At 26.7% G+C, this 23,344-nt stretch overlaps 1 protein-coding gene, 1 long non-coding RNA gene and 1 pseudogene across 4 annotated transcripts in view; all 3 read left to right on the top strand.

Moving 5' to 3' along the window:
• The window catches only part of LOC107619479 (ABC transporter G family member 28), a 190,854-nt gene that overhangs the window by 75,684 nt on the left and 91,826 nt on the right, over nt 1-23,344 (top strand). The gene's annotated exons all lie outside the window — the stretch shown is intronic.
• Nucleotides 38-3,530, top strand: LOC148546698 (uncharacterized). 2 transcript variants are annotated; one of them, XR_015900088.1, is made up of 4 exons: nt 38-601; nt 684-831; nt 951-1,088; nt 3,249-3,530. It is a non-coding gene; the product is annotated as an uncharacterized LOC148546698 (long non-coding RNA). The 2 variants fall into 2 exon arrangements; XR_015900089.1 differs by lacking the exon at nt 3,249-3,530 and adding an exon at nt 2,736-2,960 and having other exon boundaries at nt 41-601.
• On the top strand, nt 13,080-15,209 carry LOC148546697 (OVARIAN TUMOR DOMAIN-containing deubiquitinating enzyme 9-like; annotated as a pseudogene). Its single transcript, XR_015899444.1, has 7 exons — nt 13,080-13,215; nt 13,310-13,545; nt 13,956-14,030; nt 14,136-14,208; nt 14,309-14,357; nt 14,458-14,554; nt 14,928-15,209. The product of XR_015899444.1 is annotated as an OVARIAN TUMOR DOMAIN-containing deubiquitinating enzyme 9-like (transcript).

The following is a 23,344-nucleotide window of genomic DNA, read 5'->3' as shown; positions in this document are numbered from 1 at the left end:
TAAAACTTTAATCCTAATTACCCCACTCCCTTCAGCCGCCATACCCCTTTCCTTTTCTTCCAAAAAACAAACTCACAACGCCACACTTAGCAGCAGCCAAAAATCCACAGAAAGAAAGAAAGAGAGGAGAGGGTGCGAATCAGGAGGGAGAAGAAAGGGGGAGAGCGTGCCGGCGAGTCCCTGCTGCTCGTCGCGCCGCTGTCTTCGCCGATGGAGGAGGAGCGAGGAGAGCGTGTCACGGAGCAGGGGAAGCTCGCGCGAGTGAGGAGCGTCGCCACCGTCATCGCGACGTGCGCCGCCAGCTTCGCTGCACCTCGTCATCACCATCGCCGTCGGACCGCCATGGAGTCGTTGCCGTCGAACCGGCGCTGCGAGCTGCTATCGAGCCTTGAGCAGAATCCGATGCGAAGAGAGAGAGAGACAGAACAACGCGAGGAGAGAGAGAAGGCGTTGCGGGGGTTTCTGCCGCCGCTGCTCTCTCCGCCATCGCCGCCGCCGGAGTCATGAGCTGAGGTGGGGAAGGAGACCATTTTCCCTGTTGTTGTTGCAGTCATTGCGCTACTACTGCTACGCTTCATTTTCCTTGTTTTCCTTAATTACCGTAAGTCATTTTTGTTTCTGAACCCCCACTGCTATTGTCATGTTATCCGTTGATTGAGAAGTTTAAGACGTTGATGTTTTAGGATTAAGCTGCTGCAACTGTGGACTGTGATGGTTGATGCTCTGAAAGAGTCGTCGCTGCTGGGGTGACTGGAATTACTATTGCCAGTTCTACCGTTGCTACCGATGCTGTTGACTTGCCCCAATTCAAGTTCAGTGTCACTGCCCTAGGTCTAGCCTGTCTCCTGACTCTGTTTCACTTTTATACTCTGAACTGCTTTGGTCTCGTTTATCTGTTTGTTACGATTTTAATTCCATTTTATTTTTGGTATTGCCTTGAATTTTTTTAGAGTTGTTTCCGCGTTTGATTCCATCAAATTTGATGTTGCTGCTGTTAATACTGCTGATTCTAATGCCATTGCTGTTGTTGCTGTTAATTTGGAATAAGTGGGTTTGTCGCCTTTGATTCTTGAATTCAGCTAGTCGAGGTAGGGGCGCTTTTCTTAAACTTGTTTACTTTCCAGAGTTGTTATAAATCGATATTAATGCATAAAATACATTTTTGGTAATTTCGTAAGTCTTATGAATTGAATTGAGTTGTTTTGGATGAATGAGGTTATTAGTTGTATTGATTGATTGATCGATTCAGAAAGTTGAATATTCTGATTAGTTGACGGATGTGGTTAAAGTAGTTTTTCGAGAGTTATTGGAAGATATTTAGTAATGGCATTTAGTTTAACTTTAGAAATGATTCGATTTTAGGAAAGGTTTAGTATTGAAATTTGATTTGATATTGAACCTGATTTGATATCGGAATTTGATTTTAAAACAAATTTGGAAAGGGCCTTATATTTGAAAACGATTTGTTTATTGACAATAATTTACTATTTTGGAAATGGTTCGAACAGGGTTTGAGGAACGGTTTGGTTTGAAACGGTTTGAGAAAACCGAGAGTTCTTAATTATTGATTAATACTGTTGAATGAGATTAATTTAGATTGCGATTTATAGGACTGGTTGATTGGATTCTGGATTTTGCTATTACCTTGTGTTGAATGTGGTTGTGGTGAAAATTGTGTTGGGAGTGATTTGACTGACTAACAGGTGTTTGGTTTGGTTTGGTTGGGACCCGAAAAGGGTGGCAGAATCCGAGTTTTAGAGGAGATGCTGCCGAAATTTTATAAAATTGGAAGTTTTGTTTGAAGTAATTGTTTAAAAAGATTTAATTCTTAAACGTTATTTATTTAAGATTGATTTATTTAGAAAAGAAAGAATTATGTTTTGGATTGAGATTGTTGATTAATGGAAAGAAGGATGATGAGGATTGATTTGAAATATGATTTTTGAATGAATTTGGAAATGGGATATGGATTGATAAATGATGAATGAATTGTTTATATGGCTTATGAATTTGAAATATCTGAGATACGAGGTTCCCTGGATTAAGTGCCGTGGCTTGCCACCACGTGTACCAGGTTGAAAACTCGATACTCTGTTGACCCTACGACGTAAGTGTGACCGGGCACTACATAAATTCCCGGGAATGTTACCCCCATTGAGTAATATTGATTATTTGAGAAAAAGCTATGCATAGACTCTTGGGGATGCACGTCGGGGGACGGTCTAAGGACAATTCAGACTTGTCGGGTTGGCTGGATAACCGACAGATGAGCCTCATTAGCCATAGGACAGGCATGCATCATATGCATTTGTATGCTTTGCTTGGGTTTGAACTTGTTTTGGTTTGCCTAATTGCTAAACTGTTCTTAACTGCTACTTGAACTATTTGCTGTAACTGCTACCTACTTGTGCTTTCCTTGTCTGTCTTGCCTGTGTTTGTCCTGGCGTGCTACATTTGAGAATGAACTTTGGTGCTGAATTAATGACTGTGTTGTTTGATTGCATGGTTGGTTTCTGATTGAGATTTTCTTATAAGAAAGGAAAGATTTTGGACTTCTGAAAGATTAAATATTGTTTCTTTAAAAGAGTTTTGAACGATTTCCTATTAGTTTTAAAAGATTCATAAGGCAATGATAATCACTGAGCTTGAAAACAGTTTTCTTATTAAATATCTTCTTATGACAACTTTGAAACTTCGTGGTGAGACCGTGTGGTTAGGTTCTCACCCCCCTACAGCTTTACCTTTTCAGGAACCAGATGAAGAGGCATTAAGAAGAGTTATACTGGGTTTGACTTATATGCTGCTGTGTTAATTAGATTATTTTCTTCCCTCGTCTTTGTCATTACAAACTTGTAAGAGGGATAGGAATTGTATGTTCTATATGTATGTTATTTTATGAGATATTATGTAAAGAGTCTTATATATGAATCTATGCCTACTTGCATTTTTCTTAAGATAAAGTGTTTATTCTCATTTAATAAAATAAAAAAAAGAAACCAGCGAATACAGCGTCAAGTCAGGCTCCTAGTTTAGTATTTAGTATGTAAAGCAGTCGCAATACTTCTTTCTATCAGAGTGGCGCAGCCGGAAGCGTGACTTCTGATAGTGAGGGTGTTACATCATTTGTCATATATATTTTTACTCTATCTCTCTTGTTTTCTATGCTTATTTTTTTAACATTATATATTCATAGAATTATTATACCTCTTAAATACTTACTGACTTGAGCGTCGGAGTGTCTTTTACAGGTACACCCCCAACTTTCTCGGTTCGACTCTTACCACAACCATGGAAGAGCTTCTGACAAAGAATTTTTCAACCAGGTTATAGTTTGGAATCACCACTTCACTTTTGCTATGTTGCTCTACAAAAAAAGCTTTGAACAACGAACCACATCCTAAGTGAACTATACTTTTGTAATTATTTTTTTATTTGAATATGAATTTTCACATATGATTGTCAAATTAATTTAATCAACTTTGATATTAAATATAAAAAAAATGTTGAGATAGAACTCATTAATCTTTCTACATTTACTAAACAATTTTAGTTATAATAATGCGTAATCCGTGGAAGTTAATATAGTTAATTATAATTTTAATGACTAACTGTAGTTACCAACTACTCACACTATATTCTCACTCATACTCACCTTCACTCTCATTATAGAAAATGTAATCATGTCCACAATATTTCAATATCAAACTTTCATGAATGTTACTTACTATACTTAATGTACCTCATCCAAGGTAAATTTTATTGTTATATATTATTGTAGAAATTTAAAACTTGTATTGCACTTCTACACTAATTTCAATTCATTGTTATTAGCTTTTAATCATATAAATAGTATATATTTTTATAAATAATGACTTAAATTTACATTTTTTATTTTAGTTTTGGTAATTGCTCATGTATTTTAATTTGAGCATAACTAGCTCGGCACCTTACCGAAACTGAATCAAAACGAATCAATAATCAAAGAAAGAAAGTGCTTAAGGATCTTTGACACAGAAAGTGGAGTGAGTGGTAATTTCCTGGCTGAGAAGTGAAGTCAAATTGGAAAGTCTACTATAGACAAGCTGAGTAACAAGTGGAAGAACAGAAGGGTTATCAATTTTGATGAGAATGAGAAGTGAGGAAGGGATGGTGGGTCTCAAAAGGAGATCAGATCACGTTCGAACGAGGACACAACATAGTACATACAAGTACAGTGAACTCAACACAACAATGTCCTTTGAAGCCATCATGAAGACAGCCGTTTTATTGTCCCAAAAGGAAAGAAAGTCTGTTAATTTAGCCTCAAGTTTTGGTCAACCTGTCGGATTTCGTAGTCATACTAAACTTAAGAGATTTTTACATAAAATTAAAAACAAATAGTCATCTTTTACTATTAAAAATTTAAATACTGATAAAATTAACCATTAATCATTTAAATAAGTATTGTATCCATGATTATATTTATTTGACAATTCAAATTAAATATTATTCTATGAAATATTAGGGGTGGCAAATAGGTCGAAATTCATCAGACTGATTCGCATAACTTGCAAAAAAAAAATTTAACCAAAATAAAGAACAAAAAGTCAAAAATTGACGGATTTAACCTGTTAATCCGCTATTAGAAGGGGGCATACTAGCTCATTTGCCATTCCTATGAAATATATTGTTAGTATTCGACTCTAATCAGCTGTTAGCTCTTCTATGTAAGCAAAAATTATTAATTCTTTTATCTGAATCTTTTAATAATTATTTATTCTAAATGAAATTTAATAAGTCAATAGCCATTCTGTGATATATATAAATTTTTATGAAAATATTGTATTATTTTATTATAAAAAAATTAATTCTTTTAATAGTAAATTATTTTATTAAAAACTATATATAAATTATACACATATATAATAATTAATAAATAATTTTTAATATTTATAAAACATTTTTGTAATTATATTTATGTACACACATAATCAGTTTTATCAAACAAAATCAACATATATAGGTATCATGCCCTAGAAGAATAGGATTATGTTTGGTAAGAGGCATTTTAAGGCTGGATTTTATATATTTTAATTTTATTTTTGATCTTATAAAATATTATATAAATATTTGTAAAAATGTAAATTTTTAAAAAATTTGAACTAAAATACAGAGTTAGTAATTATTTATTTCATTAACTTATAAGTATTTTTTTTTAAATCAGAATGGAATGTTATTGTCTAATGAAATGAACAACGACGACTAACTTTAGAGAAAAAAAACACAAATATTTTAAAATTTGAACTAAAATATAAAATTTGAATTTTTATTCTTATTAATTTCAATTTTTGTTTGAATGTAAATGGAATATTTTTTATTGATATTTATGTTTTAAAGTTAATAGAGAATAAAGTATAGCTTATTTTGCTAACGAGTTATAGTTTAAATGGTATAGTCTCTCATCCTCATCTAGAGGCTTCGAATTCGAATCTCACTTCTAACTTCAGGAAAAAAAAATATATAACTTGTTTTATTTGTATCAAGATTTCTTTCTTAATTTTGTTGGACAATACAATTTTTTTTTTAATTTTACTTGCAATTACAAAATTACATTATTCTTTAGTTAAAATATATTATAAAAAAATCGTAATTTCTTTTCCTATCATTTAAATTAGGAAATATGAATTTTTTATTTAAATTAAATAATTATCAATAAATCATGTTTGATTTGAAAAGAAAATAACCCTAAAAAAAAGAGAGAATTTCTAAAATACATCTAATTTATTTAATTTAGTCTTGTAAAATACATTTTCACCTTATATATAATTAAAAGCAGAATATACTAAAAAGGAGAACATTTTGAATAATATATACAATAACTATCTAAAATATCTAATAATCATTTTAATAACTAGATAAGCACAACATATTCTTACTTAGAGCAAAGTCCTTCGAAAAATGGCAAAAATTAATGCACTCTAGATAAAGTAGCGAATATAACACTCTTTAAAAGTTAATCTATTATCAAATATTATCAGATAAATTAAATTTATTTATTATTATTATTATTATTATTATTATTATTATTATTATTATTTTATGGGCTGAACTCCTCCATTACTCTATTAATCTTTAAACATCTTCACTATTTGCTGGCAGTGCTTCTGTTATCGTTCTACTAGTGGACAGCAGTTACAACAAATTTATTATCTTTTATTTTAAATTATCCTCAAGGTTAATGTAAATGGTAATAGAATGAAAATTAAAATAAAATTATATTTATACAATTATTCGTATTACTATTTTATTAATTTATTCAAAAAGTAAATAAAATTTGAAGGTAATTGGTATGAAATATTACATATATTAAACTAAGAAAAAATTTTATTTGTATAAAAATGAGCCTAATAAATAATTATTCATTAAAAGTATTTTTTTGTTATATGAAAAAGAAATATATATGCAACATTGCATTTTATTCACTTATTATAATTTACTAAGATAAAATTATGTAATTAATTTTTTTAAACATTAGTTATTTATTTTTCATACAATATAGAAATAAATGAATATAATATTTATTTAGTAGATTTTGTTATGTAAAATATTTTTGTTGTCATATTATTTGAGAAACCAAAGAAAAGAAAATGTTATTTTATGAAAAATTGATAATATATTTTTAATAATATTGTTAATACAAAATAATAAATTTTAAATGTTCTTTTAAATATTATATATTATTTAAAATAATATAAGTATTCCAAATAATATATTTAAAATATAGTAAAGTAACGTATTTTTTTATGTGAATTTTTTTATTAAACTTCTTTTTCTTTTGCAAGAACAATTAAAATATCATCGAGACATGATAAAAGTTAACATAAATATTTAATTTTATTTTCTATTTGGTTCGAATTTGGTCAGTAATAAGATATGGCATATATATACATATATACACATATATAAATTGAACTCATACAATATATATTATTTAACATAACCTACCTTATCATACATACGAGTATATGAAAGACAAATACATAAAATATTTTAAAGAGTAAAGTATCGTTTTTATCCCTAACATTTGGGGTAAGTCTCAAAATTGTCTCTAACGTTTTAATCGTCCTATTTAAGTTACTGACATTTCAAAATTGACTCAATGTTATCCTGCCGTTAGAAATCTGTTAGGACAAAATTGAGATGATTTTAAAACGTTAAGGACTTAAATAGGACGAAAACGCTGGGAACGAAAATGGTACATAAAAATAAATTTTAATTTTATCCTTCACTAATATCAATCTTTCATGGTACATAGTTATTCAATTGTTTTTAATCACATTTAAGTAAATTACACTTAATCACATTATTTTGATTCTAAATAATTTTTTTTATAATTTTATTCTTAAAAATTTTTGCTCATCATGAAATGTTTGTAAAATGACTAGAATCACATTATTTTATTGTATATTTATCATTTTTTCCCCACAAGTTTATGTACTAGTCATTGAACAAACATTTTATGATGAGTAAAAATTTTTAAGAATAAAATTATAAAAAATAAATTTATTTAGAATAAATTTAATGTGACTAAGTGTAATTTATATATATGTGATTAAAAATTAATTGAATAACTATGTACCGTAAAAAATTGATATTATTGAAGGATAAAATTTAAATTTATTTCTATGTATCATTTTTGTCCCCAACGTGTTCGTCCTATTTAAGTCCATAACGTTTTAAAATCGTCTCAATTTTATCCTGCCGTCAATTCTGTTAACATATTCCTAACAACAGGACAACATAGTCAATTTTGAAACGTTAGTGACTTAAATAGGACGATTCAAACGTTAGGAATAACTTTCAGACTTACCCCAAACGTTGGGAACAAAAATTATACTTTACTCATATTTAAAATATAGATCTTGTGAAAAATGGTTTTGACAAACAAATGTATTATGTGGAAAAAAATTCAATACTAATTTTTCTATTTTTTTATTAGCTTTTTTTTAAACACATTAGTTAGATATGTAACACACTTAATTGGCTTTATCTTTTTAATAGCGACTCAACAGACACTTCTACCACTATTTTATTGAGTTTAAAAAATTAATTTTATATTTTTAGTTTTAAAATTATAAATTTAATATTAATAATTAAAAATAAATTATAAAAAATAAAATATTTTAAATTATTTAACATGTAAAATATATAAAATAAATAAATTTAAATTAAAAAAATAAGTTGTTATTATGTGAATAAAATCAATATAAAAATTGACTAATATTATTTGAAGATTACTTATTTATAAATGTTATTTAATTTATTTATTTTTTCAATTCTATTTAATTAGAAACAAATTTAAAATTTATATACAAAATTCATCCGTATGAAAACACTATTTATATACGAAATACTTCTAAATTTTGTATACAAATATAATTATTATTAATTAATCATATATTTAAATTATTTTTTTATTAACAAACTAAAAAAAACGTATTGATTCACTAGCAAAACGTTAGTGTAAAAATGGTGTTTATTTAATTTGTTTATCTGTGTTTCAAAAATAAACATTGAAATAAACCGCTATTTCAATTTTTTAAGCCATTTTAATATATGTATTAACATAAAAACTAAATTATCAAACATATATACTAATAAAAATATTTAAAGTATCAATAGAAAAATATAATTAAATTAAGTACATGAATAATTAAACATATGTTAAGTTTCACGTATACTTCATAGTTGAATTATTATTATTATTATTATTATTATTATTATTATTATTATTATTATTATTGTCAACAATATTAAACATCATATATATATACAATGAATTATAAGATAAAGAGGTAAGTTAATTTGTATAAATATATAGATATTTTTTTTAGCTATTATTGTAATATAAGATTTTAAAAATCAGTTTAAATCGGCTGATTAAACCGTGACCATATGGAAGTAACGAATTGGTTAAATACTATAAACGAAAGTTTCAAAATAAATCGCACTTCGTCAGTTAAATCGAATTGAGATTCGGCCGGTTTTTTTCCAAAAGTTCAAAATCCCGCTATTTGGTTTAGAGGAGAGAAACTCTAACCAAACTACCAAAGTCCAAAATGCTGAACAGCACCCTCGTGCCTCGTCTATCTCACCGTCTCCTTCTCCATCTCCTTCTTCTCATTGATCTCCTCTCTCACTCCCTCACTTTCGTCTAGTCACCGCCCTACATACTACGGTCTCCGTTGCAACTTCTGAAAGTTGCCTCTATCGCACAGCCATCGTCGCTGCTGCAACTGGTCTCGCCTCCTGCCTCCCTCGCGCAATACTGTCCCACCGACGCTGTTCCACCATGCTCCTCCCCTTTAGTCGTGTTAGTCCCTCCAATCGTGCCCTCTCCCCTTGTGTGCTCACTGCTCAGTCTGCTTTCTTTTAGGTATTTTTTAACGATCATTGTTGTTAGTTAATCAATAAACTGTGATTTTTCATTACTGTGTGGTGTAGGATTGTGAAGAATTTTGAATAGTTTATCATATGACATTTTATGGTTGTTTTTTTTTTAATTTGACTTTTGAGTTTGAATTTGAAAGAGATAATAACAATGTGGTTTATGTAATATTTTTATTTTAGATAATATTTTAAAGTTTATATTAGACTATAATTATGTTTTACTGTGTGTATTTATATTTTATGTATTATTTTATTAAAAGCAGGTTTCCAGTTGAACTATGGTCGAACCGATTAAACCATGAATTAGTATTTAGAGTGGTTCGATGACCAGTTCAGTTTCAGAAAATTATGTAGTCTCTGCCTCTTTCAATTTTTATCTTCCAATCTCTCTCTCAGTGTTAGTCTATCATCCAAACGCAACCTAATAATTTTATTTATATTTGAGAAACTTCATTTAGCTTTGGATAAATAACTAATGAGATTATTATTATTGTTGTTGTTGTTGTTGTTGTTGTTGTTGTTGTTGTTGTTGTTAACTTTTTACCTACGTATATATGTTTTTTTAATTAAATTTATATAATAATAAATTTTTTATCCTTGTGTTTAATTATATTTAATATTATAATTTGGTTTCACACAAAATAAAATTATTAAATTGAGTAAAATATCGTTTTTGTTCTCAACGTTTGAGAAAATTTTTAAAGTTGTCTCTAACGTTTCAATTATCCAAATTAAGTCCCTAACGTTTCAAAATTGACTCAATGTTATCCTACCGTTGGGGATCCGTTAACAGAATTGGTGGCGGGACAAAATTGAGACGATTTTGAAACGTTAGGGACTTAAATAAGACGAAAACGTTGGGGACAAAAACGATACATAGAAATAAATTTTCAATACTTCAATAATATCAATTTTTTTACTGTATATAGTATTCAATTATTTTTTAATCACATCTAAGTAAATTACAGTTAATCACATTTATTTCATTCTAAATAAATTAATTTTTTTATAATTTTACTCTTAAAATAATGTAATTTTTTATAAATAAATAAATTTTATAATTTTATTCTAAATAATGTAATTTTACTTTCACTACTTAATCACATTACTTATATTTTTTTTATAATTTTATACTTTATAAATAATTTTTTTTATTATTTTACACTTAAAGTAATGTATTTTTTTAAATAAATAAATTTTATACTTTCATTCTAAATAATGTAATTTTACTTTCATTACTTAATTACATTACTTATAATTTTTTTTATAATTTTACACTTTCATTCTAATCACATTAAATTATTTATTTAGAATGAAAGTGTAAAGTTTATTTATTTATAAAATAATTACATTACTTTAAGTGTAAAATTATAAAAAGAAAAATTTATTTAGAATGAAAGTAATGTAACTAAGTGTAATTTACTTAGATGTGATTAAAAAATAATTGAATACTATGTACAATAAAAAATTGATATTATTGAAAGATAAAATTAAAATTTATTTCTATATCATTTTTGTCCCCAACATTTTCGTCCTATTTAAGTCTCGAACGTTTCAAAATCGTCTCAATTTTGTCCCGCCGTCAATTCTGTTAACGGATCTCTAACGGCAGGACAACTTTGAGTCAATTTTGAAACGTTAGGGACTTAAATAGGACGAATGAAACGTTAGGGATAATTTTGGAACTTATCCCAAACGTTGGAGACAAAAACGATACTTTACTCTTAATATTATAATTTTATTTCACACAAAATAAAATTATTATATGTTTGTTTGCTTTTTATGTGAGTATATATGTTTTTTTAATTAAATTTATATAATACAAAATCTTTTATCATTGTGTTCGAATTTAAAATTATAATTTTATTTCACACAAAATAAAATTGTTATATATTATTTGCTTTTTATATATTTTTTAATTAAATTTATATAACACAAAATCTTTTATCATTGTGTTCATATTTAATATTATAATTTTATTTTACACAAAATAAAATATACATTTAATATTATTTTTTCTAAAATTCTAATATATTTTTTTCTGAGTTTGGAGCATGAATTTTTAACTTATTTTTGATGTATTATTTATTTTAACTTATCTTTAGCCGCTAGAAGCCTAGAACGCCTAGAATCAAATATTTAATGAAACTATATTCTGTTATTTCAGTTATAAATAGTCTTTTAAATACTCTATATAACAATAAAAATCACATATGATTAGTAAATCAATACAAAATTCCCTCCTTCTACCACCTACTTCTTTCTATTCTTCTTCTTCGTATTTTTCAGGATAGCATTGGCAATTAGCAAGTGATGGTTTTTCTCGATAAGCACTTGCTACAGCTTCTTCTCGCAAGATTGAAGTCTTCTTCAACCTTTCTGCTAGCTATTCACAAAGAACCACGTTGAAGAAGTGTGAAGATTGAAAAGGTAACATGAAACTTCTTTTATGTTTTAAATTTCAGAATTGTTATTTAGAAATTTGAGGATGCCAACAATTCTAAATTAGTGATTGAGAAATAAAGTTCTAGATTTTAGATTGAAATGCATATTGAAAGCTTGGTAATATAATGTTTGATGAGGTTCAGATTTTGAGGTTAATACTTCTTTTTTTGCTGAAAAGAAATATCCTTTTAACTTTATGATACATTATTTATTTATTTTTTGTTGATTTGTAATGATTCTTAACCTTTGGGGAATTCATTGAGATCGCGCCACACTTTTTCTTACTTCCAATCCATCCATTCATTCATTCGCATTCCATTTCTTGAAGAATTCTATTACCCTCCCCTTTTCTTCTCATTCTTCCATTTCCAAATCCCTATCTTTCTTATTCTGCTTAATCCAAGGTTGGTTTAGTCTTTTCTTTATCTTTTTTTTTCTTTTTACCTCAGGTTCTTTATTTTTATTTTTAAAAAATTCTTCTTTTTTTGGGGGGAGGGGGTGGTTAAGCTTTTGGGTGGCTAGGGATTTTCTGTCCGCTGGGATATGGATTTAGGTGTTATATTTCTTTTTCAGGGGAAAAAAGGTTGTGATTCAAAGATTTGCATGTTCCAAGGTTAATGCTTTGGGGTTGGATATCATGTGTTTTTTTTTTTCCAAGGTTAAACAAAACTAGATGTTTAATTTCATGTTGAAGAAGCATTGTATTGGTCTAAGTGTATATGATATACTGTTTGGCTAACTCTGTTTGAGTTGAAGGATTGTAGCTTCTGATCCAAGTGTTTATGTAATGAATATATTGAATTTAGTGCTTTATTCCTTGTCTATATTTGCATTTTGAACTGATCTTGTTAGGCAGATTAGGAACCATTTTAATATTTTGCTTCTTTTTTCTTAAGCTTATTGTTTATATGATGTCTGAATGCATTGCACCTTTTCTGTTTCAGATATTGAACTCTTGGGATAAGACAGCTAGTCCTTGAATTGGATAGAGTTCCTTGTTTTGAAGGATCATGACAACATATGACATGGATCCTGATGTTGTTCGCTGGGGCCTTCATAATCTCTTAGACATTTGCACACTTTCCAATAATGGTTCTCCTAGTTTCATAACTAGATATGATCCAGATTTAAGTAGCAGCGTAGAATATGTTAGAGAAGGCTTCTGTCAGCCTTCGTAGGTGGAGAACGATGAAGCTGTTGCTTGTGCTTACCAGGAAGAATTATCACAACTTGAATCCTTGGAAGCTTCTGGGATGTCGAAATTTGGGAACGATCAAGTGTAGGCAGCCGTACTTGCACAGGATTGGCATTCTTACTCAGATGGAAGCAGAAATTTTGGTGGTATAAACTTGGCAATCGCTATTCTCTATTGTTATCTTTTTGATGTGCTGGATATTTTTCAAACTTGTCATGATAAATTGTCAACAACATGTAGGTAATGAAACTTGCCAGAACTCTAACAGTGAGCCATACAACATTCCAGAAGCAGAGGATTATGATCCAAATGAAAGGGAAAACGTTATGTATGACATTGCTGTTTATAGTTCCTCTTTTGGGTCAGGAGAGATTCCAGTTTTTAGCGATGATATGTGGCATACGTTGGAAATAATGGATGAGTCTTCTCTTGACGGTGAAGTAGGCAAAAGATTAAACCAGATGATCCCAATCCCTGTAAGGTTAGCCTTTTAGTGCAGCCAAATTCTGTTGTATTTAATATCATTGAATTTCTTCTTTCTATAATTTCTTATATATGTAATACTTAGTGATGTATTCTTTATATGTGAGTGTAGCTATAGAATTCCAATTTGGATATTAATACAAATGTCCCTTATCTGTACTTGCAGCATATTCCTAAAACCAGTGAAAATTTTTTTTAGTCTGAGTTGTTTTCTAACCTGTAAGACAGTTTAAGATTTAATGAATAGCATCTGAATTATACTAATATCATTTTTTTTAAAGGATTCAACTTCACTGGCTGTTTTTTTGAGAAATTTGCAATGGATCATGGTGCATAACTTCCTTTTTCTAATGGTAGTTTATGTTGTTTAAAAAAGTGTCTTATTGGTTTTGTATTTTTCCAGTTTTGTTCTTTGTCGGATCAACTCTATCGCTCACCAGAGTACCACAAACATGTGCGGGAGCAAATTGTTCAACAGGTTTGTTCATGTTTGTGGCAAGTTAACAACAGATTATTTTTGGGCCGGCGACCTTAATCTATCTCTTGTTATTGATATATTGTTTCCTGCTGTGTGTGGTGTCAGCTCAAGTCTTATCCAGAACTATATGAAGGCTATGTTCCAAGGAGTATAGTGATTATTTAAAGATAATGAGAAAGTATGTTTATACTTAATAGCATTATATCTATATAAAGACTAGGTTATGCTATTTCAGATGATATGGCTTTATTGATGTTGTCATGGTTCACTGATATTAGGAATGGTGAATGGGGTGATCATGTCACATTACAGGCCGCTGCCGATTGGGTATGATGAAATATACCATTTCCATTTTGTATTTACCTTTCCTATTTATTATAATATTATGAATTTATGATATCCTTCTTTTTGGCTTGCGATTTCAAAGTCAGTGTTCTTTATCTGTTTGATGGATTGCATTGGATGCTTATTCTATTGGATTCATGTAAAGCATTCTTTGTATCTTTTAGAGGCCATCTTAGCAGGTATGGTTTATCTTTTTTATATGAAGTCACATTCCCACTTATTTAGTTTCTTCTTCCACAATTCCTTGCCCCCTCACTCTTTTTTTCCCATTTTTTCTTCTCATATTATAGTGTCTATTTGTTTTTACAATTTGATCGCATATTCTTATTAATATGACATTTACACAGATGTGTAAGTATTACTAAGTATATACAAATTTTGTGGTTTATCAAATATATTTTTACTCTATCTCCTTTGTTTTCTATGCTCATATTTTTAAAAATTAATATCATATTTTATGTTTCTATACTCATATTTTTAATATTATATATTTATAGAATTATTGTACCTCTTAAATATTTACTGACTTAAACGTCGGAGTGTTTTTTACAGGTACACTCCCACCTTTCTCGGTTCGACTCTGGCTACAATCATGGAAGAGCTTCTGACACAAAGCTTTGAACAACGAACCACGTCCTCAGTGAACTATACTTTTGTAATTTTTTTATTTGAATATGAATTTTCACATATGATTGTCAAATTAATTTAATCAACTTTGATATTAAATATAAAAAAAATGTTGAGATAGAACTCATATTAATCTTTCTACATTTACTAAACAATTTTACTTATAATAATGCGCAATGTGTGGGAGTTAATATAGTTAATTATAAATTTAATAACTAACTGTAGTAACTAACTACTCACGATATATTCTGACTCATACTCATTTTCACTCTCATTATAAAAAATGTAATCATGTCCACAATATTTTAATATTAAACTTTCATGAACATCACTTACTATACTTAATGTCCCTCATCCAAGGTAAATTCTATTGTTATTATTGTAGAAATTTAAAACTTGTATTGCACATCTACACTAATTTCAATTCATTGTTATTAGCTTTTAGTCATATAAATAGTATATATTTTTATAAATAATGACTAAAATTTACATTTTTTATTTTAGTTTTGGTAATTGCTCATGTATTTTAATTTGAGTATAACTAGCTCGGCACCTTACCAAAATTGAATCAAAACGAATCAATAATCAAAGAAAGAAAGTGCTTAAGGATCTTTGACACAGAAAGTGGAGTGAGTGGTAATTTTCTGGCTGAGAAGTGAAGTCAAATTTGAAAGTCTACTATAGACAAGCTGAGTAACAAGTGGGAGAACAGAAGGGTTATCAATTTTGATGAGAATGAGAAGTGAGGAAGGGATGGTGGGTCTCAAAAGGAGATCAGATCACGTTCGAACGAGGACACAACATAGTACATACAAGTACAGTGAACTCAACACAACAATGTCCTTTGAAGCCATCATGAAGACAGCCGTTTTATTGTCCCAAAAGGAAAGAAAGTCTGTTAATTTAGCCTCAAGTTTTGGTCAACCTGTCGGATTTCGTAGTCATACTAAACTTAAGAGATTTTTACATAAAATTAAAAATAAATAGTCATCTTTTACTATTAAAAATTTAAATACTGATAAAACTAACCATTAATCATTTAAATAAGTATTGTATCCATGATTATATTTATTTGACAATTCAAATTAAATATTATTCTATGAAATATTAGGGGTGGTAAATAAGTCGAAATTTATCGGACTGATTCGCATAACTTGCAAAAAAAAAAAAAAGGTCGAAATAGAAATTTAAAACCATCATAATAAAAAAACCTGCTTAACTCGCACCACCTAATAACCCTAAACCCGAAACAGGGTTACTCGCCGAGCCCGTCATTCTACAAGAGGATGAAGATGATAATTGAATTTAAAACATTATTTTTTTGTTTGTATTTAGAATGTTTCTCCGTTTTATTTTAAGTTATAATTAGAATTATGTTTGATTGATTAGAGATTTGGACAATGTTTAATTTAATTATATATTTTGGATAATTAGACAATGTCAGTTGTATTATTTTGTTTTAAAAAAACTTGGTTAATGATTATATTTATTAGATATTTAGAATTACAAAGACTTTAGTATTTTTTAGTTTAAAAATTATAATTTATTGTCTTTAGAAATTATAAGTTTATTGAAATATTTATGAAATTATATATTTATTTTAATATTTAATAGTTTAATAATTAAAAAAATAAAAATTAACCAAAATAAAGAACAAAGTCAAAAATTGACGGGTTTAACCTGCTAATCCTATTAGCTGGGATATACTAGCTCATTTGCCATTCCTATAAAATACATTGTTAGTGTTCGACTCTAATCAGCTGTTAACTCCTCTACGTAAGCAAAAATTATTAATTCTTTTATCTGAATCTTTAAATAATTATTTATTCTAAATCAAATTTAATAAGTCAATAGCCATTCTGTGATATATATAATTTTTTATGAAAATATTGTATTATTTTATTATAAAAAAAATTAATTCTTTTAAAAGTCAATTATTTTATTAAAAACTATGTATAAATTATACACATATATAATAATTAATAAATAATTTTTAATATTTGTAAAATATTTTTGTAATTATATTTATGTACACACATAATCAGTTTTATCAAACAAAATCAACATATATAGGTATTATGTCCTAGAAGAATAGGATTATGTTTGATAAGAGGCATTTTAAGGCTGGATTTTATTTTAATTTTATTTTTGATCTTATAAAATATTATATAAGTATTTGTAAAAATGTAAATTTTTAAAAAAATTGAACTAAAATACAAAGTTAGTCATTATTTATTTCATTAACTTATAAGTATTTTTTTTAAATTAGAATGGAATTTTATTGTCTAATGAAATGAACAACGACGACTAACTTTAGAGAAAAAAAAAAAACACAAATATTTTAAAATTTGAACTAAAATATAAAATTTGAATTTTTATTCTTATTAATTTCAATTTTTGTTTGAATGTAAATGGAATATTTTTTATTGATATTTATGTTTTAAAGTTAATAGAAAATAAAATATAGCTTATTTTGCTAACGAGTTATAGTTTAAATGGTATAGTCTCTCATCCTCACCTAGAGGCCTCGAATTCGAGTCTCACTTCTAAATTAAGAAAAAAAATATTACTTGTTTTATTTGTATCACGATTTCTTTCTTAATTTTGTTGGACAATACAACTTTTTTTTTTTAATTTTACTTGCAATTACAAAATTACATTATTCTTTAGTTAAAATATATTATAAAAAAAGCCGTAATTTCTTTTCCTATCATTTAGATTAGGAAATATGAATTTTCTTTATTTAAATTAAATAATTATCAATAAATCATGTTTGATTTGAAAAGAAAATAATCCTAAAAAAAGAGAGAATTTCTAAAATACATCTAATTTATTTAATCTAGTCTTGTAAAGTACACTTTCACCTTATATATAATTAAAAGCAGAATATACTGAAAAAGAGAACACTTTGAATAATAGATACAATAACTATCTAAAATATCTAGTAACCATTTTAATAACTAGATAAGCACAACATATTCTTACTTAGAGCAAAGTCCTTCCAAAAATGGCAAAAATTAATACACTCTAGATAAAATAGCGAGTATAATACTCTTTAAAAAATAATCTATTATCAAATATTATCAGGTAAATTAAATTTATTTATTATTGTTATTATTTTTTTTTTTTATGGGCTGAACTCCTCCATTACTCTATTAATCTTTAAACATCTTCACTATTTGCTGGCAGTATTTCTAATATCGTTCTACTGGTGGACAGCAGTTATAACAAATTTATTATTTTTTATTTTAAATTATCCTCAACGTTAATGTGAGTGGTAATAGAATGAAAATTAAAATAAAATTATATTCATACAATTATTTGTATTACTATTTTATTAATTTATTCAAAAAGTAAATAAAATTTGAAGGTAATTGATATAAAATATTACATATATAAAATTAAAAAAAAATTTATTTGTATAAAAATGAGCTTAATAAATAATTATTCATTAAAAGTATTTTTTTGTTATATGAAAAAGAAATATATATGCAACATTGCATTTTATTCGCTTATTATAATTTACTAAGATAAAATTATGTAATTAATTTTTTTAAACATTAGTTATTTATTTTGCATGCAATATAGAAATAAATGAATATAATATTTATTTAGTAGATTTTGTTATGTAAAATATTTTTGTCATATTATTTGAGAAACCAAAGAAAAGAAAATGTTATTTTATGAAAAATTGATAATATATTTTTAATAATATTATTAATACAAAATAATAAATTTTAAATGTTCTTTTAAATATTATATATTATTTAAAATAATATAAGTATTCCAAATAATATATTTAAAATATAGTAAAGTAACAGATATTTTTTTATGTGAATTTTTTTATTAATTTTTTTTTCTTTTGCAAGAACAATTAAAATATTATGGAGACATGATAAAAGTTAACATGAATATTTAATTTTATTTTTTATTTGGTTTGAATTTGGTCAGTAATAAGATATGGCATATATATACATATATACACATATATAAATTGAAGTCATACAATATATATTATTTAACATAACCTATCTTATCGTACATATGAGTATATGAAAGATAAATACATAAAATATTTTAAAGAGTAAAGTATCGTTTTTGTCCCTAATATTTGGGGTAAGTCTGAAAAGTTGTCTCTAACATTTTAATCGTCCTATTTAAGTCCCTAACGTTTTAAAATTGACTCAATATTATCCTGCCGTTAGAAATCTATTAACGGAATTGACGGCAGGACAAAATTGAAATTATTTTGAAATGTTAGAGACTTAAATAGGACGAAAACGCTGGAATAAAAATGGTACATAAAAATAAATTTTAATTTTATCTTTCACTAATATCAATCTTTTATGGTACATAGTTATTCAATTGTTTTTAATCACATTTAAGTAAATTACACTTAATCACATTACTTTAATTCTAAATAATTTTTTTTATAATTTTACTCTTAAAGATTTTTACTCATCATAAAATATTTGTAAAATGACTAGAATCACATTATTTAATTGTATATTTATCATTTTTTTCCACAAGTTTATGTACTAGTCATTCTACAAACATTTTATGATGAGTAAAAATTTTTAAGAATAAAATTATAAAAATAAATTTATTTAGAATAAATTTAATGTGACTAAGTGTAATTTATATATATGTGATTAAAAAAATAATTGAATAACTATGTACCGTAAAAAATTGATATTATTGAAGGATAAAATTAAAATTTATTTCTATGTATAGTTTTTGTCCCCAACGTGTTCGTCTTATCTAAGTCCCTAACGTTTTAAAATAGTCTCAATTTTGTCCCGCCGTCAATTCCGTTAAGAGATTCCTAACAACAGGACAACATTGAGTCAATTTTGAAACGTTAGGAACTTAAATAAGACGATTCAAACGTTAGGGATAACTTTCAGACTTACCCCAAACATTGGGAACAAAAATGATACTTTTCTCATATTTAAAATATAGATCTTGTGAAAAATGGTTTTGACAAACAAATATATTGTGTGGAAAAAAAATCAATACTAATTTTTTTATTTTTTTATTAGCTTTTTTTTAAACACATTAGTTAGATATGTAACACACTTAATTGGCTTTATCTTTTTAATAGCAGCTCAACAGACACTTCTACCACTATTTTATTGAGTTTAAAAAATTAATTTTATATTTTTAGTTTTAAAATTATAAATTTAATATTAATAATTAAAAATAAATTATAAAAAATAAAATATTTTAAATTATTTAACATGTAAAATATATAAAATAAATAAATTTAAATTAAAAAATAAGTTGTTATTATGTGAATAAAATTAATATAAAAATTGACTAATATTATTTGAAGATTACTTATTTATAAATATTATTTAATTTATTTATTTTTTCAATTCTATTTAATTAGAAGCAAATTTAAAATTTATATACAAAATTCATCTATACGAAAACACTATTTATATACGAAATACTTCTAAATTTTGGATACAAATATAATTATTATTAATTAATTATATATTTAAATTATTTCTTTATTAACAAACTAAAAAAACGTATTGATTCACTAGCAAAATGTTAGTGTCAAAATAGTGTTTATTTAATTTGTTTATCTGTGTTTCGAAAATAAACATTGAAATAAACCACTATTTCAATTTTTTTAAGCCTTTTTAATTTATGTATTAACATAAAAACTAAATTATCAAACATACTATTAGAAATATTTAAAATATCAATAGAAAAATATAATTAAATTAAGTACATGTATAATTAAACATATGTTAAGTTTCACGTATACTTCATAGCTGAATTATTATTATTATTATTATTATTATTATTATTATTATTATTGTCAACAATATTAAACATTGTATATATATATAATAAATTATAAGATAAAGAGGTAAATTAATTTGTATAAATATACAGATATTCTTTTTTAGTTATTATTGTAATATAAGATTCTAAAAACCAGTTTAAATCGGCTGATCAAACTGTGACCAGGTAGAAATAACGAATCGGTTAAATACTATAAACGAAAGTTTCAAAAACCGCACTCCGTCGGTTAAATCGAATTGAGATTCGGCCGGTTTTTTTCGAAAAGTCCAAAATCCCGCCGTTTGGTTTTGAGGAGAGAAACTCTAACCAAATTACCAAAGTCCAAAATGCTGAACAGCACCCTCATACCTTGTCTATCTCACAGTCTCCTTCTCCATCTTCGTCTTCTCATCGATCTCCTCTCTCACTCCCTCACTTCCGTCTAGTCACCGTCCTGCTACGGTCGCCGTTGCAACTTCTGAAAGCTGCCTCTATCGCACAACCATCGTCGCTGCTGCAACTGGTCTCGCCTCCTGCCTCTCTCGTGCAATACTGTCCCGCCGACGCTGTTCCACCATGCTCCTCCCCTTTAGTCGTGTTAGTCCCTCCAATCGTGCCATGTCCCCTTGTGTGCTCATTGCTCAGTTTGCTTTCTTCTAGGTATTTTTTAACGGTCATTGTTGTTAGTTAATCTGTAAACCGTGATTTTTCATTACTGTGTGGTGTAGGATTTTGAAGAATTTTGAATAGTTTATCATATGATATTTTATGGTTGTTTTTTTTTTTAATTTGACTTTTGAGTTTGAATTTGAAAGAGATAATAATAACGTGGTTTATGTAATATTTTTATTTTAGATAATATTTTAAAATTTATATTAGACTATAATTATGTTTTACTGTGTGTATTTATATTTTATGTATTATTTTATTAAAAACGAGTTTTCAGTTGAATTACGGTCGAACCGATTAAACCATGAATTAGTATTTAGAGTGGTTCGATGACCAGTTCAGTTTCAGAAAATTATGTAGTCTCTGCCTCTTTCAATTTTTATCTTCCAATCTCTCTCTCAGTGTTAGTCTATCTTCCAAACGCAACCTAATAATTTTATTTATATTTGAGAAACTACATTTAGCTTTGGATAAATGACTAATGCGATTATTATTATTATTATTATTATTATTATTATTATTATAATATGTTTGTTAACTTTTTACCTACGTATATATGTTTTTTAATTAAATTTATATAATAATAAATCTTTTATTATTGTGTTTATATTTAATATTATAATTTGGTTTCACACAAAATAAAATTATTAAATTGAGTAAAGTATCGTTTTTGTTCTCAATGTTTGAGAAAAATTCCAAAGTTGTCTCTAACGTTTCAATCATCCAAATTAAGTCCATAACGTTTCAAAATTGACTCAATGTTGTCATACCGTTAGGGATCCGTTAACAGAATTGGTGGCGGGACAAAATTGAGACGATTTTGAAACGTTAGGAACTTAAATAGGACGAAAACGTTAGGAACAAAAACGATACATAGAAATAAATTTTCAATACTTCAATAATATCAATTTTTTACTGTATATAGTATTCAATTATTTTTTAATCACATATAAGTAAATTACATCACATTGCTTTCATTCTAAATAAATTAATTTTTTATAATTTTATTCTTAAAATAATATAATTTTTTTATAAATAAATAAATTTTACAATTTCATTCTAAATAATATAATTTTCCTTTCATTACTTAATCACATTACTTATAATTTTTTTTTTATAATTTTATACTTTCATTCTAAATAATGTAATTTTACTTTCATTACTTAATCACATTACTTATAATTTTTTTTTTATAATTTTACACTTTCATTCTAATCACGTTACATTATTTATTTAGAATGAAAGTGTAAAGTTTATTTATTTATAAAATAATTACCTTACTTTAAGTGTAAAATTATAAAAAGATAACTTTATTTAGAATGAAAGTAATGTAACTAAGTGTAATTTACTTAAATGTGATTAAAAAAATAATTGAATACTATGTACAGTAAAAAATTGATATTATTGAAAGATAAAATTAAAATTTATTTCTATGTATTGTTTTTGTCCCCAACATTTTCGTCCTATTTAAGTCTCAAACGTTTCAAAATCGTCTTAATTTTGTCCCGCTGTCAATTCTGTTAACGGAACCCTAACAGCAGGACAACATTGAGTCAATTTTGAAACGTTAGGGACTTAAATAGGACGATTGAAACGTTAGGGATAACTTTGAACTTACTCCAAACGTTGGAAACAAAAACGATACTTTACTCTTAATATTATAATTTTATTTCACACAAAATAAAATTATTATATGTTTGTTTGCTTTTTATGTGAGTATATATGTTTTTCTTAATTTAAATTTATATAATACAAAATCTTTTATCATTGTATTCGTATTTAATATTATAATTTTATTTCGCACAAAATAAAATTGTTATATATTATTTGCTTTTTATATATATATATTTTAATTAAATTTATATAACACAAAA

The sequence above is a fragment of the Arachis ipaensis genome, chromosome B9 (genome assembly GCF_059453495.1).
Source record: "Arachis ipaensis isolate K30076 ecotype BB chromosome B9, ASM5945349v1, whole genome shotgun sequence".
NCBI lineage: Eukaryota > Viridiplantae > Streptophyta > Magnoliopsida > Fabales > Fabaceae > Arachis > Arachis ipaensis.
The sequence above is the reverse complement of the archived record's forward strand: the minus strand, read 5'-3'. Positions and strand labels throughout refer to the sequence as shown.